Genomic DNA, 6,000 nt, shown 5'->3' on the forward strand with positions numbered 1-6,000 from the left:
TCAAATATAATCTACTTTTAAATAATTAATGACTTCGAAAATTATTGTAATTATTTATGCTTTTACGAGTAATATTTGAATTTTATACAAAATGTTTGACCTTCGCTTCATAAAATTCACCATTAATAAATGAAATACAAACTATCATGCAATATACATTAGATACGAGTAAAACAATAAAATAAACGTTATGGATGATTTACTTTTCGCATACGATGTCACGCAGATGTCTTCTATAACGTATATTCAACACTCCTCGAATCGCGTAAGCAAATTCACAAATATATGCGAACAACAGATCACGCAATATAAGGAAAATTCGTTTCTCGATGTTCAGCTTAAAATTTACCAAATCGTCTCTTGAATTTTTATACATTTGTAGAAATCATCGCATATTTGAAAACTACTACTGAGCAACAAATTTTCCATGTAAAGCTTGTCTCAAAACCGTCGAACCGACTGTACTCAAACTTGTAATTGATAGTTATTCCAATAACTTTTCCAATAATTATTTCTTCTGACGTAATCGAAGAATGTCCTGAAAACATCACCAAAATGTTTTCAGAAATCCCCTCGGAAATCCCCAGCTTTTAAACAAATTACGTAAGTTTTCAAAATTATTTTCGTCTACAATAAATCTGTTTATGAGCCATAAGTTATTATTAGGTACCTACTATATAACATTTCTTCAGGAAATGCAGGAATAGTAATGCTGTTGTGAACTTTCCACTCGTTATCACGTTGCCGTTATCCTTCGGCAATCCCTCTCAAACATTTTTTCAGCTATAATATAAGCTCTGATCATTTACATGTTTACCGTATCGTTTCATATTTTCCAATTCTTGAGCAAGCATCGATGTTTGGTTAAACCTCCTTGATGTTATTCAAATATTTACCACACAAAGGCCAGATCTCAAAATATCACTTTACATCATCCTTTGACAGTCCTGCTTACAACACAATTAAATTTAAAATAGCCCCTCTCCGATTAATATGTCAATTAATAATTAATTGTCTCTTAAGAACTGTCATTATAAGTTTTAAACTTAATTTGAAGCAATTACCGAAATTATTCGAGAGCTACGTTCGAGCTGAAGCTCTTTTCAGCTTATTACGACCAGTAAAGTTGCTAAAATAATAATGGAAGACGTTCAACCATGAACACAAAAGGTTCGACGTGAAAAAAATTCACAAACAAAACTGCAAAGAAGGGATAAAGCGTGATATTCATTTTTTTTAAACGAGTTTAATTTTTATACAAAGGTTTCCAAAGAAGTTTGTTTTGAACGTTTTGTTGCTTGACATTATCTAATTAAAAAAACTTTTATATTTTATGTTTAGAGTGTCATAAACAATCTTGTTGGATTAATCGTTATTGTTAAATTAAACCATATCAGGTTGCCAGAATATCTTCAAATCTGTTACCAACCGAAAAAGTCTTTCTGGATCACTTCGTAGATAATTAGTGAAGCCACCCTCCTTCTTAAGTACCTTGTTTTGCTAAGTATGGAATTTCACCTAATAATGTATCATACAATACTCTTCCAAGCGAACAAAATTCCATTGGCTCCACCTTAAATCGATAAAATTTCATAACTACTTTATAATACAACATTGTTTAACAAAATTTTATTGCAAATATCCGTTATTTCGGAAACGTATAAATTCTACTTTCGAACGGGTTAAATGTAGAGTGCAGATGAATATCGACATTGGCAATATGGCGTGTATTAATAAAAATGGCGCACTTTGAAACAATTTCTCCTAATGCTGAAAAATGAAATTGCGAATGCATAACATAAATCAATTTGTACAGAAAAAGAACACATTCATTGCTTCAGGATAAAACCCATAAACATTGTAAAAAAATTAGAGTCAACAAAAACAAGGAGGGTTCAAGTAAAGGTCGTTGCCCTTTATCAATTAAATAATATAATCAATAGAAACATTAATAAATTACTGTAGTTAGAACAGGTCATCTCACGCTAATCACCGGGGAATTAATTTTACATTATTTTTGAAATGGCAAAGCAACTAAACATTCTGCATAACAAGCACACTACTAATGCTTGAACTTATAAACATAAAACTAGTTTACTGTCAACTGTTCTATCCATCACTGGCTATGAAGCTTTGATTATTCCCGTTTGAAGCATTTTACGAGACATCCACATCTTTTTTAACGTTTTTCGCTTAATTCTACGACCCATAAACGTTAGCACTCAGTTGCAAAATGACGATCCCTTGTTTAACTGAAGCGTTTGAAGAATTACAAAGAAAAGCAAACATGTATCTGTTGCTGACGTAAAAAAATTGTATTATGATGATGTCATTCTCGTGTCTTCAGGCGACATCCAAAATTTAATTTACTTTGGCTTTTAAATCCTTATTTGGAAAATAAATTTTATAGTCTTGATATGTTCATTGTTCTTTGGTATGCTTTGTATAAAATTCTGTCATACATCTGGAAATTGTTATGTAGTGAAAATTTAGTGAAAAATGGCTTAAATTATTATCCAGACAACGAAAGCGGATGCACTCATAAATTCGTGAATCCCCGAGGAGCGCATTTGTGCGGATTTTTACCTTTTTTAAGCTCCAAGTTTTATTTTCCTTTGAAATATAACAGAAAATCAATTTTTGAACGTAATAAAAGAATTGATCTTTTCCACCCGGAAGCCCGGAAGGATATAAAGAAAATTGTTATTCCTGAAGGAACCGCTTGGAATTGCTGCAGTATTGTTATGGTTGAGTAGTTATCTACTTCTGCACTTAAATAATTTAGTTAGCATTGTCGTAGTTGTGATAAATTTATCAGCTGTGGTAGGCTTCAGGGTGTTGTCAAAACTTGTCGCAACCTTTATAATTTTCAGGAAGATAAGTAATGGCAGAGAAGACTCGCGGGAGCAATACTGGAATCTCCGGATCAATACTAGAAACTTTGTTCGTTATTTTAATCTGTATAATTTTCATATAAAACCATCATAAAGTAATTTTGTACAAGATGATTTCGATTTTATGGCAAATACAAGGGACGATTTTCGATGAATTTAGAGATAACATAACAGCTTTTGTAAAGTCTGAAATGATTGAAAATGCCGCTCTGCATTATCAATTCGAGTTTCCCTTTCGTAAGCTCAATGAAAGTCCAATTTTCAGGAAGAATATTTTCAAGCTCTATAAAAGTTTTGTTACCCAGTTTTACATTTTTTAATACGTAACATTATTAAAATAAATATTATATTATTATATTCGATTTAGTTGAACAAAATAAAAACATTATTGGTATCATGAAATTTTAATGAGATTGCATAACTAATACCGGAAACAATAATTATTTTTGCAAATAATTTAAATCACTATATTAATCCGTGTTTCACTTTTTATATATACTGACAAAACGCCACCTAACAATGTGCCGCTTCGTTCAAATGACTATTGTAGTCTGAATATTGTCTTTTTTCTTACTTTTTTCGGCAAAGTTTAGGGTTTGTCTTCATTTGTATTTTATGTTTCCGTGATTTGTGTTGTATATACTTTTTATAGTTTTTAGATTCGAAGCCTTTTTGCATCATTTTGACGGATCTGTCACTTTGACGGCATTCACAGTTTAAATTAAGCGGCACATTACGTTCAAATTTCATAGGTGACTTGATGAACAACTATTTTTAAACAATTGTATAATGTGTTCAAAAATGGCTGTTCATCATGTCACCTATAAAATTTAAACGTAGTATGCCGCTTAGTTTAAATTGTGAATGCCGTCAAAGTGGCAGATCCGTCAAAATAATGCAAAAAGGCTTTGAATCTAAAAATGAAAGAATACCTAACAACAAAAATCACGAAAATATAAAACACAAATTAATACAAACCCTACACTTGAAACAAGTTTGCCGAAAAATGTAAAAAAATAAGTAAAATGTTAATTCCAAAATTTTACAGGGGACAGTACTCAAAAAGTATCTACAGACTGATCCAGAAATACTGAGTCTGTTGGCAACACATTTGAAAGTATTTGTGCTCGTAATTTGCAACACTGTAACCGAATTCGATTTCTCTTGACAATTATTTGACGTACAACCCCACAAGAATGTTAAATTGTTGTTAACTGGAAGAGTACTCCATTGGTATCCTTAAAAATTTAAGTCCAGTGTTGCCAACAGACTCAGTATTTCTGGATCAGTCTGTACAATTAGTATTCGATATATTTGGACGAAGCGGCACATTGGATTTGTATTCCATAGTCGACTTGATGAACAACCATTTTTGAACACAATGTACCTTTATCAGCATTTAATTGTTATTTATTATACAAGACCATATGAATTTTATCGTCGTGTACAATATAGTTGTTTCAAAATTATAAAAACGCCAACGTCGCTTTTTCTCTCAAAACTAACTGTTATAAATTAGTCATAAACCTGAAAAAAATAATAGCTCATGTAATTTATACTCTCAATAAGAGGTCATTAATACAATGTGTTCAAAAATGGCTGTTGGTAAATTGCGACGTTGGCGTTTTTAAAGTTTTGAAATAGCTAATAAAATTGTATTCCATCCTCCATTATTTCGACTGAATTACTGAAAAATTTTGATAGACAATTATAAACTTTAAAAAATTCAACAATGAAAAAACCTGAAAAACAACATAAAATAATGGTTGTAAACCATATTTTTCTAGATGTTAAAATTTTGTTTTACCATGAAGCAATCAGTGGATAAAATGTCAATTAACCGTTTACGATAGAATAAGAAGTACTTAAAAAGTAAGTTAAAATTTTGTCTCTTAATTATTACATGAATTTTTTGTTTCACCAGAAAAACAATAGATACACCAACTAGGATATAACTTCTTGAGTTGTTATGCTGTTTTGAATGTGTGATCAAAACACTTTATTTATGATTAGCAATAGGTACTCGTACAATTAATCATTATTATAATTACTGCAATTGCTACGCGTATCTTAAAACAAACAAACTTAAAATTGACCTTAAAGCTCCAAAAAACTTTTTCCTCTCCTCAGGTCTACATTACTTGATTAATGTCTTAAAAAACAATTTGGGTATTTCTAACAACAGAAAGAATTACTCTCCTTGTTTCCTCCCTTTTCAAAAAACATTCCGTTCAATGCAGAATCGCTTCGTTCCAATATTGAGCACAGGTGAAAATTATCATCTTTTTTATACAGTCCCCTTCCGGACTAATTTGCCTTGCATCTTCTCCATCCCTGCACTATCTCCATTTCGGCGACATCTTATACGCATTTAGCCCATTTTCCAGCATCTGCATATTTTCTATCCGGCTTTTATGCCTCCACGTGCCTAATTGCGGTCGCGAAGATGCGGAAGACTGAAATAAATTCATCGAACCCATCCGAAAATTCAACAATGGAGCGTTAGAAAGTGTTGTTTTCTTCTCGTCGATTTGCGATGGTGTCTTCGTCGCCCTCTATCGATTTGTGCGTCCCGAAATGTTCGGCTACTGCTCTCCCATCCCCCGGAGCAAAACGGGGAAAAGCCCTCGGAAGCCGACTCGAGGATTAAACAGAAAAATAAAGAGCGGTCATGCAGAGTATTACGTTTGCATTTCAGATTTCGCGGCCAAGATGCACTCAAACAGGCTGCACTTTTCAGACGTCGAACTTTAATTAAATCGTGGAAAGTTTTCGATCTGACGTGTGTAATGTACATATCTTCCAAGTTTATCGTGGTTTCAAATTGGTTTCGAGAAGTACAACATAGAACCCGGTAAGACGCCAAATTTGCCAACTTGTACAGAAGGATTACATTCATAATTAAATTTCCTTTACACGTGTAGCTTACAGGTAGTTCTTATCAAAGCGAAATTTGACTAAGTTTCAGCGTGTGGCGATCAATCAATTCCTATTTACTGTTTCCCTATTACCTAATCAATCTTACTCTCAACTGAGTCATTACGCTTCTGGAAGGCGCTGGAAAGAAAACTGGACAACTGGAAGAAGTGATTCGAGCTGATCGTCT

Source organism: Tribolium castaneum, chromosome 2, assembly GCF_031307605.1.
Source record: "Tribolium castaneum strain GA2 chromosome 2, icTriCast1.1, whole genome shotgun sequence".
NCBI classification, from domain to species: Eukaryota; Metazoa; Arthropoda; class Insecta; order Coleoptera; family Tenebrionidae; genus Tribolium; species Tribolium castaneum.